This window comes from Haemaphysalis longicornis, unplaced genomic scaffold (assembly GCF_048455015.1).
Source record: "Haemaphysalis longicornis isolate Haplotype H1 unplaced genomic scaffold, Haemaphysalis longicornis Haplotype H1 scaffold_167, whole genome shotgun sequence".
NCBI classification, from domain to species: domain Eukaryota; kingdom Metazoa; phylum Arthropoda; class Arachnida; order Ixodida; family Ixodidae; genus Haemaphysalis; species Haemaphysalis longicornis.
Window position 1 is genome coordinate 57,322 of NW_027526273.1, and position 16,449 is coordinate 73,770.

A 16,449-nucleotide genomic window follows, 5' to 3' on the forward strand; every position below is an offset into this window, starting at 1 on the left:
GTCATTTTTTCGCTTTTCAGCCTGTCGTCTGTCGTGCCTTGCCCATTTTGTGAGCTGTAAAGCTTCGAGCTTTGTTCGCAAAGTATCTTTGCTTGTGGCCAACCTGTTTTAGCCACTTGATGTTAGTTTGCACCCAGGGTTCTTTCCAAATTATTTTGAAATGCTGGCTCGAAATGGCAGCTCTGGAGCACAAATGTGAAAAAAACGTGCACATTGTCTTTCGATTGCCTTGGATGAAAAAACAGCCAAATAATTTCTTAATACAGCTGGCTCCAGACTAGCGTTTTGACCTGGAGCTTGGAGTTCTGAAAAAATGACAATAAACGCGAAGCACATTCTAAAATGGGACGTGGTCACTTACTACTTGCTTACAGAACAACTGCTTTTCAGCCAGAAATACAGCCTTCTAAGATAAGTGTGATTATGGAAAATGTGCATAAGGAAATAAAATTCCCTAATTGCGAGAGAAAAAAAAAGTCACCTTTTTTTATTTTGTTTCGCCTTACCCTGTGCTCTTAAGTTGCTCCTAAAACATGTCTTCTAAGCAATGCACTCGTGTTCAGAGGTGAAGCCGAGTTTCAGGGTATCGGTTTATGCTTGGTCTTTGTAGGCGGGCTTCGCCACATTGCTTGTTCCGCAGTGAAGCTTGGCCATTTATGGAGGGAGTCATCATCATCACCAGCCTATCTACGCCCACTGCAGGGCAAACGCCTCCCTGGCAAGAAAGCCCCTACCTCGAATCTAAGCCGACCCCCGACTTTCGTAAAAGACCTTAAAAAAATGATTGGCCTAGATTAGAGTAAATACGGTAGCCCGACAGTGTTCTAAATTGTGGCGTTTATTTCTGCCTTCCACATTTCTGCTAACAATGCACTCCACAGCGGACATTGGAAGTCTACGACGGAAACCGAAGCTCTCGCGTGCGCCAAGGCCAGTAGTTCGGAGTGCGGTGCTAGTGCCACCTAGTTAGGCGGGACGGACTGCTCGCTTAAACGGTCTACATCAATTGCTGTGGCCCGCATACTCTAATGTGATAGGACCCAGGGCGAGTACGTCTAACCGATTATTTTGCCACAGCGGGGGACTACTTCCTTACTCAGACAGCAGATTTATCGCAAACCGTTCAAGTTGTTTATTGACCGAGAAGTTTGGCAACGTTCTTGTTCAAAAACGTTACGACGGTTGCGGCAAGCGATTGGTGTTCGTCAAACATTTGGTGCTTCAACGTCTCTCACACCAAGCGAGACGAGAATGTACAGCGCTGCAAGGCCAACCGGATTTGAACTTTCTGACATTGTTGGAAGCCATCAAATGCCTGGCAGGCACACGTGCAGCTAGTGTCGGAGGTTGGCGATGTTCCCGTGGAGTGTCCTGGCAGGGGTCTTCCTTGGTTGGCTGAGCAGCCCGGCAGTATTGGAGCCGTCGGTGTACAGCCGCCTGCACTGAGGGCTGGGCACGTGGCATCACCCCGCGGCCAGCCGACACAGCTGCCTGAAGCCGATGGGGCTTCGACGGCGACCGGGCACGGTGAACAAGGACGGCAATGTGGCGTCTTCGAGGTCACACACTTCGGTGCCCGGTCGTCTGCTGTGCCGTCGCACGTATGGAACTGCCTGGGAGACACAGAAGGCGTGGAGAGGGATTTTGTGCGTTATGTTATTTAATCCCGCCATTTCCACCCCCCTCTCTTTCCAAGATAAACATTAAACAAGTGTGCAAGTTGCCACTCTTTTGCACGCCCTCCGCTGAATTCCCCAGCAATACCCAGAAATGCTAATTTTATTTCTAGTTCTTTTTGACGGACGTTAAAGATCTCCGGGTGGTCAAAATTAATCAGGAGCCCTCCACTATGGCGCGCCTCATCAACGGTGTAGCGCTGGCGCGTTAAACCTTATAATCAATCAACAAATCGTTTTGTACATGAAGCAAGGTCCGGAAATTTTGCTGCAGGGTGATACTGAGACTGCCGCCTCCCCAGGGTCAGTTTGTTCATCGTTTAAGGTTATTAAAGAACTCCCCTACTGTGAAGCTCCTGGACAGGGCGCGTCGTTGCAATGTTTCGACGATGCTGCAACACTGGCAAGGTGCTCTTTTTTTTTGCGCTACCCTCTGTGCGCAGGAAATAACGATCGCTCTGCATGCAGCATTAAAGACCCTTGTACGAACTGTAGTAAGCAGCGCAAGTCGACATGCACTAACTGTACAGTTCGCTGTAATAACAAGGCCATCATGCGGACAATAAAACTCATGTTAGCTAAGACGACCGTAAAGGAGAACCGGGGTGGTGTAGCAAACGAAGCTGATCAGAGGAAAGTGAACACGTCCCAATGTTACACCTCAGTCTGTGTCGACAAGGATTTCCCACCCTTACCTCTCGGCAAGCCCGTGAGGCCGCAGAAACTTTCTCCTGGAGTCTCAACAACACCGGTGCCTCTCCTCGAAGCCGCGCGTGTACTGGTCCTGCCTGGTACGCCCAGGCGTGCATCGCAAGGTGCACCTGCGTTCGCATCGCCAGCCGCACTTGTTACCTCGCCCACAGGCCGAGTACGAGTACTCCCACGCCTGCGTCAACTTGGGCTAGTCGACTTTCAAAAATAGCGCATCGCTTTAGTTTCATAGGTCAGCCAGAAACCACAGATCACCAGTTAAAATAGCATAAGCTGCTGGATTTGCTCTGTGGCGGGCACCCTTTCCACTGCTGGCATCGCCAGTGGCCAAGGTCATCATAAAACTGATTTTACGGTTTTGTGCCTCTCTTAGTGGTTTCTTTCGAAGGTCGATGTCAGCGTACCAATGAAAACTAGGAGCAAGTGTGCATCGTCGTCCCGAGAAGATCAGGAGCCATTTCTTTTCTGTTAAAGTGGGTGATCGCGGTTGTTTCCGCCTTTCACCGTTGAGGCGGCTGTTGCAGGAATCTGGCGAAGAGCGAACGTCTCCACTCTAGCTTTAAAGCTCTTTACTGTTGCCTTTGTTGCCGATGAATTAGCGAATACGCATATATATGTACACCGATTGATCTGTCACAGAAAGATCTTCCACGTTTGATGTTTGGATGCCTTCGTCGTGAACTACGATCAGCACACAACTGAGTTACAGGACGACGTTTACACTGACCGAGCTAGCCACGCCGCCTGCTGCTTTGGAATATGTCAGCAAGCCGACTGCCAGTACATGGGCCATCTTTACAAACGCTCTTGCATGGCCCTTCAAAGCCTTGATTATCAAGAATTACGAACCGTTTGGGAAATTCGGCTTCTGCACTATCAAGCTTTGATGGTTCACCTTTCTTATGCAATGTATAGCTGATATGGGCAAATCTTGGTATGCCAGAGGATGCCGTTGCTGGCACCATGCCATTCGAAGCTAATATTTATCAATCCCTACTACTGCCATATCGTTTTCACAAAATATGCGGCAGCATTTGCGTGCAGTGTTGCGTGGCAGATCGAGCTGTCGACATTTGATTATTGGTCACATCGCCACGTATCGCTTTGCGCCATCGGCCTGACAGTACCACGTACCACATTTCCGCCAGTCTCAAAAACCCAACGAAGAATGTCGCTTACACATAGCTTCCTCATTTTAAAATCCACCAGAACAGTTCACCCATATGCCCACTGCCGGAAAGATCAATGAAGATTTTAAGTATGTGCCAGTCCTACAACGGACGGAATGGCGCACTGCACCCAAATCAAAGTTGCAGGGATAAACCACCAATGTCGGCGACAAACAGCTGCCCTTTTCGACAAGGAACCCAGCGGATTAGTCTGACGGTTACTTTTGTGGGGAAGTGCCCACACGGTGGCACCTACCAAACATTTCGATAAGCAAACCAGAGGAGCGACTATCAAGCAGTTAGAATGATTGTCGGGACGATGACTTTTGCTAGACACAGTCTACACCAGCCGACCATTCCAGGAAGCGGCACAGATTGAGCGATCGCTGAGCCAATGGAACCTCGCGCCCTCTTCCTTAATACGCAAAACGAAGGAATAAAATGCAGGGTATGCACAGCCAAGGAGCACTGCCGGTGGGGGCTGCGACCGTTGTCATGCAACTCCCTGAGCTAGCCGGTGCTTGCCGTTAACGCGCTTATCATTGCTAATGCAAATTAATGTACAGTTTTCGGCTGACGTCTCGCTGGCGTCGTGAAATACTCCCTCCTTTTATCAAAACTCTAGTGTTGCCACCTTAAGCCTTAATGTTGCCAACTTTCTTTACACCTATGCTGCGAAAAGTATCGGCCTATTTTTTTTTTTTTATTGGCGAGCTCAATGTTGCCAGCAGCCACTACTTTGTTATTCACTCATTTTTTCTCACAAGTGGCTCGCAACGAAAAAATGCTGCGCAGTTCGGCTGGTTCGGCGTGGTTTGCTGTCCCGCCGACCCAAGACGGACTTCGTGATACTCGCTCGCCGTCGCAACCGTTCTCGCGGCGCGGCGCGGCCACGGGCGTCGCGATACGCGTGCGTACTCGTGAAGGTCGACATGAGACATCGTGAAATCGCCGTACTGGTATGGCCCCTAGAAAGATGTACTGGCTCGCTGGAGCGAGCCGACAGCGGCGGCTGTTTTAGTATCATTCGCGATGACACCGGCAACAACTACTAGTACTACGGTCACTTTTCGTGCCTGAGACGCGAGAACACAGACATGCAACCGCGGCGGGACGAAGAGGACACGTTAGCTGAGGGTTCATTACGGCCATAGAAGTGACGGAGAGGTGGCTGTACTGGTGCATCGTGTCGTACTGGTACATCGCGCTCGCCAATGATTATTTGAAAGTGCACTGTAATGAACGATGCCAGTTTATGTTGGTCTTTAGCAGTTTCAGTGCATTTCAAAACGCCTAATGTTGTTGAGTTTGAAGAGTGCGGCACGCATATTACGACGTCCGTATTTCGGCCGTAAGACGGTACGCGTGCCGGCGAGCGAATAGGACAATTTCACGACTCCGAGATTCACGAGTGTGGCACGCATACCACGAGGGCGAGGCCGTTCGACGGCGCGCCGGAGAACGGAGTTGCGAACAAGCAGGGCGGTAGCTTGCGCTGTACAGAATTGTTCGCGGTGTAAAGCGCTTTGGGGGAAGAAAAACAACAACACCAACAAAAAGCAGTTGCTGATGGCAACAGTAAACCACAAATAAAAAAATACAATAAAAATCGCTACATTTGGTGAAACAGACAGAAGGCAGGTTGGCAATCACGACGCCAGCGAAACGTCAGCCCAGGTTTCGTCGTAGCCGAGCCGTTCACCTGAAGAACCTGGGGTCAGATCCTCAACGTCTCTGGCAGCTCGGAGATGAGCCCCGGGTTAAAACAACAACGAACTTTAACTTCCAGCCTGTGACGTGCCTCAAGACGTCGAACGAGCTAACAGCCCAGAAGAGCACTAACAGGAACACGAAAGGGGACATACGCAGCGCTGGCTTCAGGTTGAATGATCACATTGAATTACAGCCACCATAGAAGCAGTTGGCGTCCTCAATTATATCCGGCGCCAGATTTTTCTATATGTATTCATATGGGACTTCCTGTTCGAAGGCAGTCTTCAGAATGTCCGCGGACCGTCCATGACTGGTAAATTAATGACTCCCAGTTTGTGTGCACGCTATGCTGCGCCGAGATTCTCGTTGACAGCGTCTATCGACCAGCCGCTAAACTCACGCATTGCGTTGCATATAACCTCGGTCCGTGGTCATGCACAGGAATTTCTTCACGTATTACTGGGGCTACCTAAACGCGAAAATTTGGTCCGTCAGTCCATCCGTCTGTCTGTCTGTCACTGGACTCAACCGAGGGCAAAAAGAATAAATTGAATGCTTGAACAACAAGTACGTATAGCCGCAACCATTCCAAAGTACAGAAACTAGTTCTGTCCATCAAACGTATGAACATTGTTCAAGGAAGAGAGAATGTTGTACGTACTTGAAGCAAAACATAAGTATAAACTGGCAGTAGGATCGTTGTTTTAGTTATAAATAGTCGTGGGATCGGCTTGAGTAAGAAGGCGGTAAGGGAACTGTGCCTAAGACAGGGGATATGAAAGTAAATACTAAATTACGAGGTCTTCTGGAGCCGCTCCAACAAATACGAAAGAAAAGGTACCAGCACAGAGCGCGGGCATCGCAAACGCGGGAAAAGTGGATCCGTTAGAGCAAATTCATATTGCATCCGTTATGGGGAGCAGGGGAGGAAAACAGCAGAATGGGGGAGAAAGGGCAGAGCGTTAAAGGAGCCATGAACAGAAAATACAACTTCGTTTAATTTGAAAGAACTAGGATTCGTTATCTCACTCAGCTCCATTACAGCCACAAAAGATGCTTTTTTAACAAGAAAAAGCAAGAATTATTTAAAAACTTTCAAATTTTGCGCCACAGTGACGTGCTATGAGCAAGAATGACGTCATACGGGCCAACAATAAAACAATTTTCAGTACCTTAACTGCACGTTAGCACTCAAGTGATGCGGTCAAATGGAACTAGAGGCCACAATAGAGACGTCCAGTCATGTGTCGTCGCGACAGGTGAGTTAGGCGGCCGCCAATCGCACAAACAAGGTTCCGTGACGTCATAGAAAAGGTGCGGGAAATTGGCTAGGGGGTCGCGACTGCTTCACACGTTTTCTTTCATATCTCCGTTATTTGTTCGAAGATTGCGATGATATTGGTATCATTGTTATCGGGACTAAGCAGTCTTTCTAACAAACGCAACTTGTATTTTGTCTTCATGGCTTAAGAGGCAGGGGCCGCAGAAGACTATCGCCTTTCAACGACATTCATAGAAAAACGGGCGAATACGCCACCATTACTTTTACTCTTCTTTATTTTGCGCTGAGAGCACTACATGTGGTATACTGCTGTATACCTGCGAACCACAGGATTCTTCGGAACCGGGATTTGTTATTTCGATGCGTTGATTCCCGTCAGTGTCTCAACAGTGCGGGCGGTGGAAGAGCACAAAACTATAGAATGGAGAAAGAAGCCTTCCAGCAGTGAGAAGTTGCCAGGCTGACATCAGGCCGAAGCGCGGCTCGTCACCTGGCTGTACGGAAAGCGGCAATACAGGAAGCCGGAGCAGGGCGGGCGCGAAATGCTCACGCATTCTTGAAGAGCCACCAGTGTATCTTAACATTTAAGTGAGCAATTTCGACTGCTCTATGACGCACCCGTTGAAGAAGAGCTATCATAGTGCCTTTATGTACGCGTCCGCTCCTAAAGAAGTTTTTTTTTTCTTTCCAAACATAACTCTCGGTGGCCCACACTTGGAAAAGAACTGAGGCTGGAAGAGGAATCTAGAAGGAATCATAACGGGATGTCAGAAACATACATCAGCTAAAGTATCCCACCAAACAACTGCTATTTCTCTAAATCATTATGCGAAATCCACGGAGAAGTGCGCATACTGGTGGCTGCTTCCCAGGCCTCGGTGCTGGCGACTGAACCCACGGCGGCCTTAGCGGTTGGCCAAGCGACGACGAGACGAATTGGGTGGGCGGTTGGCGTCCGTCGTCTCGACGTCGCCGCTCGTGGGGGGTCGCAGGTTCCGGCGAGAGGCCGCTCTCCTCGACAGCGCCTGCGCAGTAGTCGACGGGAACAAGTGTCGGTGGCTTTCACGTCGTACGTTGATAGGCTGAGGGGAATCGAAGAGCCTAGGATGCGTTCGGGTATCGGACGCACGAGCAGCACGAACGGCGCGTGCTTTCACCTACGACGACGACGATGGTGATGATGATGATAGTAATAAACTCAAGAAAGAAACCTCAGCGCTTAAACCCTGTGAAGTACAACCAGCGAAGCCGTGGCGTGTTTTACATCAATCAATGCATCTAAGCGGGAAACAAAACACGTTTATTCGTAATTTGCGATTGGGATGCATACTTGTCAGTTTATTAGCTGAGTAGAACCTAGAAAGATCTACCGTTTCATTTAACCGCACGAACATGGGGCTGCTCGTTTCCCTCCCATAGTCGCCCATGTATTGGCAGCAGACGGGAATTCGACGATATTTAAAACGCGACTTGTTAGTTCGTAATTACGATAAGTAATTATGAAACTCGGCGAAATAATAGATTCGTCTCAGCGGTCAATTTTTATATAATTTATCTCAGGTTAGGTTTGATAAAACAAGAGCAACTTCCGTTTTCTCTTACCGAACACCCACTCCGTAGATAGCCACATGTATTGAGAGCAGCTGGAAATTGTGTAACGTTTCCAACTTCATCGTGAACTATTACAGGGAGAAGACACTCGGCGTAGTTCTGGCGACAAATTTTCCTATGATCCCTTTCAAGACACCTACGTTATATTTGGAGGCTCGGATCATTTCTGATTAGATTCCTACACGGAAATACTTATTCTACGTGGCTCTGTCGACGGACGAACGTTTAGTGGGAACTGAGCCATATACAGTTCAACCTGTATGTAGCAAACCTCTATATAACGAATTGCTGGAATTAACGAAGTTTTTCAATTCCCCATTGCCAGCCCCATTGAAAGTCATGATTGTGCGATCTCTGTGTAACGAAGGCGTTGTGACGGTTAACCTTGATGTGACGAATTCGCGACCCAAATCAGTCATCGTTTTTTGCGCTTTTTCTAAAAAAAATCTGCTGGGGACATACACTAACTTAGCAACTTTCGCCCGCACTCAAAACCCCCGTACGTTTCCTCGTGTGAGTTCGGTGTCGGTTAGGCGCTAGTCCTGCCTGTCGGCGTGTAGTCGCTTGTATCCACTGCTATCTGTGGTTTCGCTTTGTCAGTGATTATTTCTGCTGCCAGAAAATGAGAAGTTTTGTCTTTCTAAGATATGCTCGCAATTTTAAATGCCGCCCTCGCCGACGAAAAAAAAAACGCCGCCGCTCGGTACAGTATCCTAGCTTTGTGCGCGGAAAAAGCACCAAGTTTGCGAAAAGGCGTTTTTTTTTTTTTCTGGATAAGTTTGGTCCTTGAAGCAAAAGTAATACTTAAGTTACGTTTGTGAATACGGAGGTAACCGGCGTTGCTTCTTTGGGGTGTCGTGTAGTGACTTAGCTCGTGGGGGAGCAGCAGGTGGAAATCACGCAGTTTTTCACTCTAAAATAAATACTAGATGGGTGAATGCACCGTCACTGATGTCTAGCATTTTGGTTTCGTTTCTGCTTCATTCACGCACGCCTTAATTCGAAACCTGCGTGTAATGAAAACCTGCTTGTAACGAAAAATGGGGAATATTTGTCAACTTCACTGTATCCAGATTTAACTGTATATCTTCGCCGTAATAACCAGAACGAGGAGTGGCTATGATGTGCCGTGCGAGGAATCGTGGCCGCAATTGAGTTCAAAGTGTTTATTCTCGCATTGTTTTCTCGATTGAATAAAATGTAAGCATAGTGCCTTTTCTACCTGCACTTCTAAACACATTTAAAACAGGCGTTTACTTGATGGCCCGAGAGCATACGAACGAGTCGAGCAAAGCAGTGTTATCGACTCAAAGCGCCGTTCCATTTGTGCACCGAGCGCGTCGATCGCTGGTACGAGTCGAATCACTTTAAAGACGAAAAGGTAGTAATGGGGGAAGGGGGGGGGGGGGGGATTCGGCTTCTAAATTAGCTCGAAGAGGAGCGTTTAGAGGCTTTTCAGATTGGTCGGGTGGAGGCCGTCGGCCGGGGATGGCACTGAGACAGTATCTGGCACTAGCAGTTTTACAGTATATAGCATTAAAAAAAACTGCAATCTTGGCTTTCACACCTACAACCGGCAGACCGTTACAACGGGGTGCGGTATAAGCTAATCTTTATTAATCCATAAGTTACAAATTTTTGTAGCAAGATAGCCGATAGTTGTATGACGAGCACAAACTCACAAACTAATAAATCTACCTACGTAGAGTAAGGGCAATTAAAAGGCATTATGTTGGCCCGAATACAATATTACCTAAGTTCGCGTGCAAATGCTACTTGTAAACCATACTATGCGAAATGTTCTTTGCGTTCGCTGGTTGTACGAGGGAAAAAATAAACGATTGATTTGGATTGATTGTAGGGGTTTAAAGAAGCCATGAAGAGAAAATACAACTTCGTTTAATTTCAAAGAGCTAGGATTCAGTATCTCACTCAGCTCCATTACAGCCACAAAAGATGTTTTTTCAACGAAAAAACAGCAAGAAGTACTTAAAAACTTTCAAATTTTGCGCCACAGTGACGTGTTATGAGCAAGAATGACGTCATACGGGTCAACAATAAAACATAATTTTCAGTGCGTTAACTGCACGTTAGCATTCAAGTGATGCGGTCAAATGGAACTAGAGGCCCCATTACAGACGTCCAGTCATGTGTCGTCGCGACAGGTCAGTTAGGCGGCCGCCAATCGCACAAACAAGGTTCCGTGACGTCATGGAAAAGTTGCGGGAAATTGGCTAGGGGGTTGAGGCTGCTTCACACGTTTTCTTTAATATCTCCTTTATTTGTTCGAAGATTGCGATGATATTGGTATAATTGTTATCGTGGCTAAGCTGTCTTTCTAATAAATCCAACTTGTAGTTTGTCTTCATGGCTCCTTTAATGCGCCGACACAGCGCAGGCGACTGAGGCGCGCCGTAGTGGAGGGCTCCGGATTAATTTTGACCACCTGGAGATCTTTAACGTGCGCCGAAATCGCGTACACACGGGCGTTTTCGCTTTTCGCCTCCAGCGGAAAAGGTGCCGCCGCGGCCGGGAATCGAACCCGCGTCATCGTGCTCAGCAGCACAACGCCTTAGCCTACTGATCCACCGCGGCGGTTGACGAAAAGATCTCCCGAAGCATTTGGTGATAGGAATCCTGCGAGGATTACCAATGCACCTAGAGGAATGTTGTGGCTTCGGATATAATTCAAATTTGAAATAACTTACAGTATACGTGCAATTAAACATAACTATCAAGCAAAAGACTTTGGCAAAAAAACAAGAAAGAAAATGCCACATCATTGGGCACTGGATATGTGGTTAGGGCTGCTAATTTAGTGGCAAATTTCCTCATACAAAACAAAATATTAAGGCAGCTTCTCTGGTTACGCAGTCAGCGCTCTTGGTGTTGCTTCCCTTGCTTCATCTGTGCGCTATCACCATCGGTACCATCAATGCTCGCCATTATCGTCAGTAGCAGTCACAATTATCTTAATCTTTATTCTTTCCTGTAATCAACACCATCCTCGGGTGTTGCTCCATGGCTAAGTGGCGGAATAAAAAGTATCCCCAACTCTCGTCTTTCAATATTCACGGATTTGAGCAATCAATGAACACACACACAAAAAACTGTGGTTGATTCCTCTGTCATAAGAATCGGTAAAACACAAAAGTGAAATGTGCAGCGAAATCTGCAGCTGAGCATGATTCGCGGGTCAGCGTTAGTCTTGTGGGTGTGCTTGGCGAGCGGCGTCCTGCTGGCGGGCAGCTTCGGCAAAGTTGTACTGGCCTCATTTCCGTGGCGGATATGATGTCAGTGAAATGTTGGTGTATCCCGGCATAAAGCACTTTCCCGTTAAAATATAAAACCCGAAAACGAACAACCCTAAGTATAACGTACTCTTTAGTACTAAAGGTGGCTTCCCCGCAAGAAGACCCTGTGTGCAAGGGTGCACCCTTTACAGGCCGCTTGCTCCGTTGTACTGGCGTCATTTCCGTGACGGATATGACGTAAGCGAAATCCTCGTTAATCCCTGAATAAAACACTTTCGTGTTAAAAAATAAAAATTCCTGATAAAAGAAAAAAAAGCCTACGCAAACATCGAAAGGGCGGGAAAGACGCGTCACCATGTAAAGGCGCGTTTTTGCATGTAAAGCGTAGTAAACCCAATATCGGATGAAACGTTTTGCAGATTAGGTTAGTGCAATCGCCAGTAAATAAAAATCGACACTGGAAATCACAGTGAAAGCAGCCAAACCACGCTTCTGATAAAACGGACATGGGTGTTTCGTCAAAGCGGAATGAAAGGGGCAATACTTCGAGACAACGCCATTCGATAATATGCGCGGCAATCTATTTTTAAAGCTGCTAGCAAGTGATTCTGATGCCAGTTGAGCTAAACTAAATATATTCTTAAGAATTCCCGTGTGCCTGCTTTACCACAACGCCCCTGAGCGACCAATCGAGGCAACCCAGTGTAAGATTTGCCAAAAAACCGGGATCTGAGCTGCGACACGACGCTATGCAAAACATAGTGTCTCGCATTGAGGGCTGCTACAGCGCACAGTAGTTTTTAGTCAGATATTTCTACAAGCATTGTTCGTCCAATGCGCTCTGTTTACGAGCGATAGGTCGTTTGTGTGCCGTGCGGCGGAGCAGCCCTTAGGGAATTTTTGAGACTGCAGAATAAATGTGCGGAGGGTCTTCGAAATCAATACTTTTACGGAAAATGGAGAGGTCAACGAGTTCTCATTATAATATACAACTGGTGGTTATTCCTCTTCAATGTATGTCCAGTACCGACAAGGGCAGCAGGCTGGAACGCCAGTGCTCGTAATTTAGTGTAGGCACTTTATGCGTAAAAAAAAAACCCCGCCCGCATCTTCCCACGGGGGGAACTCGAGTAAATGCGTCGTAGAGTGGTTGGGGTATCGCGTGAATGTTGCGTAATTGGGTATGGTTTGGGAATGCTTAATTGTTATTTCATCTTTATTATTCTTATTTATTGAATGAAGGACAAGCGAAGGCAAGGAGTGTAAAGTTAAAGTCTGTCTTTATTGCTTGGTGCCGTCAAGCAAAGCGTCAAGTCAAGCGAAAGCCAAGCAAAGACGCCCTTGACTGAATTCCGAACGCGCGCTCCGCCGCTTATATACACACCTCCCGCGTTCGAGGGAGATGAGTACGGGGGAGAGACGCGCATGCGCACACTTCCGTACACAAGCGCGCGAACTTTCCACGCACCCACCACGCCGTTATCACGTGTACACGCCTTGCCGCCGTTACTGTTGAGCGCGACGCAGCGCACAGACGCGCTCCCCCCCGCACCGCCGCAGCTGTTGTTGAGAGCGACGGAGCGCACGGGGTACACGCGCTCCTCCCGCACCGCCGCACCTGTTGTTGAGAGCGAGGAGGGTACGGGGGAGAGACGCGCACCTGCGCCTCGACGCGCATGCGCAGTGAGCGTGTGGACGGCGCCGACAGCATCGACGAGTGACATCGCGAGCCTAAGAAATGCTCCGCATTTAAAAAATCACATGACGATTACTATCCTTTCTAATGCGAAATTTGTGGGCAGCGCGAAGGGCAGTCTTCTCGGTCACGGCGCATAGCTGCTGCGTCACACGAAGTGATCGCGTGATCAGTGAACGCGCGGTGGTGCGGTCTACTCTACCGTTATCTCGCAGCGCTTCGCTTGTCTGATCCACCTTCATTTCAGCGCGGCGGTCTGAAATGAAGTTGGATCAGAAAAACACAGAGAAAACGCACGTCAGGTACCAATTTGAGCCGCACGCTAATCTAGAATGACAGCATTAGGCTATATTTCAAAGGTATATACATTTTCTTCGAAGGAAGCATTAGGTACGTATTCGCAGCGGCAAGCAAATCTCGATGATTATTTCGCCACAGCCATGTTCAGTATACCCACGCAAGAGGCAATAGTAGCTTTTCATTGAATTCTGTCGACCTAGGAGTCCACAAATGTTGAATTGACTCACCTCTCCAGCGTCCGAACTATAGGCACTCGTTTCCGCGCCCTGCGCAGTGGCTGCACTGGCGGGAGTACGGTCTCTGGGTGCCGCTGCCGTCTGCACCGAGGGTGACTACGACCCAATGTTGCACCCGAGAAAGCCCCGCGAAGCCAGCCGGCACTGCCGGCCGAAACCGTTGGGGCTCCGGCGGCGACCGGGAGGCCATGGACGCGGGTCCCGAGCCAGCCTCGAGCGCCGTGGCCGTGTGGCATCATGGCGTCTTCGAGGTCGCACACCGTGGGGCCAGGTCGGCTGCAATGACGCGGCGGGCTCTGCGATATGGTGTGGGAGATACGAAAGGCGCGGATGTGGTTTTTGTGCCTTAAGTTTATCTATCCTTGTCTCCGACTTTCTAAGATGCATGTTAAGGAAATCTGAAAATTGCATCCGCTTTTGCACTCGCTGCTCTGTTTTTTTCTGCAACAACGGGCAGAAATGCTCGTTTTCTAGCTCAAAGCAAAACATTTTGCTGCATGGCGATACTAAAACTACCATGCAAAAGAGATCACTTTGTTCGGCGCGCTTCATAATATGGCCGTGATGACAACAGAACAAGGGAGCTCGAAGAACAAGAAAAGGCACAGCACAGACACGGCGGTTATTCTTTTTTTTAGTTTTCCTCTTCCCTTGTGCTGTGGTCATCAAGAGCGTATAGCAACTAGCCCAGTTTCCTGCTCTCATAAAAGGTTGTCTAGAAAATTTTCTTCACTTCACGCTTTTAAAGAGAGTAACACAGTAAAGCCGCCGGACCGCGTGCGAAATGTCAACGTTTCGGCCGTGTGAAAGCGGCAGTTGCCCGCAGTGGCCTGAGCCAAAGCCTTAAAGGCCGTTGTACCGACTGCAGCACGCTGCACGAGTCCCCATCCGCTAACTGAGCTGTTCAGCATAATAAGAGGGCTGTGATAACGCAGAAGGTAGTGCGCATGCGTGCCTCCACGTGCTTAAGGTGGAGGCACGCATGCGTTTCATTGAAGCAGATTGGTTTATGGTGGTGTATTTTGGTTACACTGATGACTGCTGTGAACTTCCTGCGATGGCGTCCCGTTGACGCCCGGTCATATTGTCACGTAGAAAAGACGACAGTTTTTTTAGGGGTGAACTTATGACCGAACAAAACCATGAATACGAGAAAAATTAAAGCCGTTCCACTCAATGGGAAAGCTCTCGGAAGTGCAGAGCAGTGATTCGCCATAATGGGCTGTACCGCCGTTGTCCGCTCACTGCTACCACCCCATGCAATTCAAATTTCCCGCCTTCGCAGTGCTCGCGCGCCCCCTGCCTGAAACTGCGCCAGCGGGAGTTCTGCTCTCTTTGTGCTTTTCTCCCCGCACGTGCCGGCGTTGCACTGCCACGTTTTGCGTTTACTATTGTTAAAACCAACCCAACGGGCGTTAACTCAAGGAACGCAGGCGCTGCCGGTAATATATATTTTCCCTCAAATGTACTTCTTTGTGCTGAACAACGGGAAGATGTATGACAAGCGCCAGAGTTTCACGAGTTTCGAACGCTTATGACTATATAAACCGATTGGCTTTCGAAGCCTCTGGGGTACGCCGCGAACAACAGCGTTACCCCGGGACGCCTCCTTGGTGGTTTATATACTTGGGTCGAGCCAGCGAGCTAGGACGACAAGGCGAGCGTCTAAAGTGCTCTGCACTTAAAAAGAACAGAACTCCCCCTCGACCTTCGTGAACATCCTGCCGGCATCTGTGGCGGCGTGATCTGCTTCGGGCGCACGTGCGCTCGTGCCTCGAGTGGCGAGCTCAGACAAGGTCGCGATCCCGGCGCTGAGTTTCTGCTGCTGGTTGCAGCCGGTTCAAGCGCGTGCTAACGGGGCTCACTTCGCGAGAAATGTGGAAGCATGCGGAAATATCGACTTTATGCATGCGTCCGCTTTCAAATGAGTTTTTTTTTTTCTGTACAAACAACTCTTGGATGGCCACAATTCCAAAAAAAAAAAAAACGGTGACCGAAAGTGGGGTGTAGGAAAGAATCGTCTAAAGGCTTCTGTAGCATTTACAAGCTGTAGAATCCCACCAGGGAATTACCATTTTTACAAGTCAGTATCTCGTATTGATGGCGTAGTGCCCATACCTTGCCATCGTGGGGGACTTGGCGATGGTGGCACCAGCAGTGCTGCTTTTCCGGCTGCGGTAGAGGCGACTGGCCGCGGTGGCTGTAGCGGTGGACCAGGCGACGGAGACTAGCACGGTGTGCGGTGGGCGTCCTCTGTCTCGATGTCGCCGATCGTGGGGGTCCCGGGCTCCGGCGAGAGGTCGTACCCCAAGCGCGCTCGCCGCAGGTGTCACTCCAAGGTTCCGCTGACCAGGACCCCTTTGTGGACAGCCACTGCGCAGTGGCCAATGGGAACAAGCTTCGGTGGCTTTCCAGCCGTGTCGTCCGTTGATAGGCTGAAAGGAAATCGACTAAACTCCGCTGCGCACGGCGTTCCGAAGCACGAGGAGCACAAACGGCCCGTGCCATGGGCCATGACGAGAATGACGACGACGATGATGATGAGGGTTGCAATGAGCGAGACGAGAAAAAAGAGAGGATGCTTCGTCTGATATGTCTGTACAGATGCGTCCATGCGTGTATTTTATAGCGCCAGATGCTAAGACTAATGATCCGAGAAAATGGCGTAGCCGCTACGGAACTCCGGCACCAATTAACCGTCGGCCTTCCTCGTATTCGTCAGTGCAGGGTGTCCACCGTCATTATTGGACCTCCGCGAATGACCTGTCCTGGACGATTCGCGGACACTCCGAGAGCGGCCC

At 49.0% G+C, this 16,449-nt stretch overlaps 1 long non-coding RNA gene across 2 annotated transcripts; it reads right to left on the bottom strand.

Moving 5' to 3' along the window:
• Positions 1-461: 461 nt before the first annotated feature.
• On the bottom strand, positions 462-16,170 carry LOC144166304 (uncharacterized). Of its 2 annotated transcripts, none has more exons than XR_013321635.1 (4): positions 15,767-16,170; positions 13,640-13,944; positions 2,372-2,497; positions 462-1,613 (listed from the first exon to the last, which is right to left on the bottom strand). It is a non-coding gene; the product is annotated as an uncharacterized LOC144166304 (long non-coding RNA). The 2 variants fall into 2 exon arrangements; XR_013321636.1 differs by lacking the exon at positions 15,767-16,170 and adding an exon at positions 14,423-14,554.
• Positions 16,171-16,449: the final 279 nt, after the last annotated feature.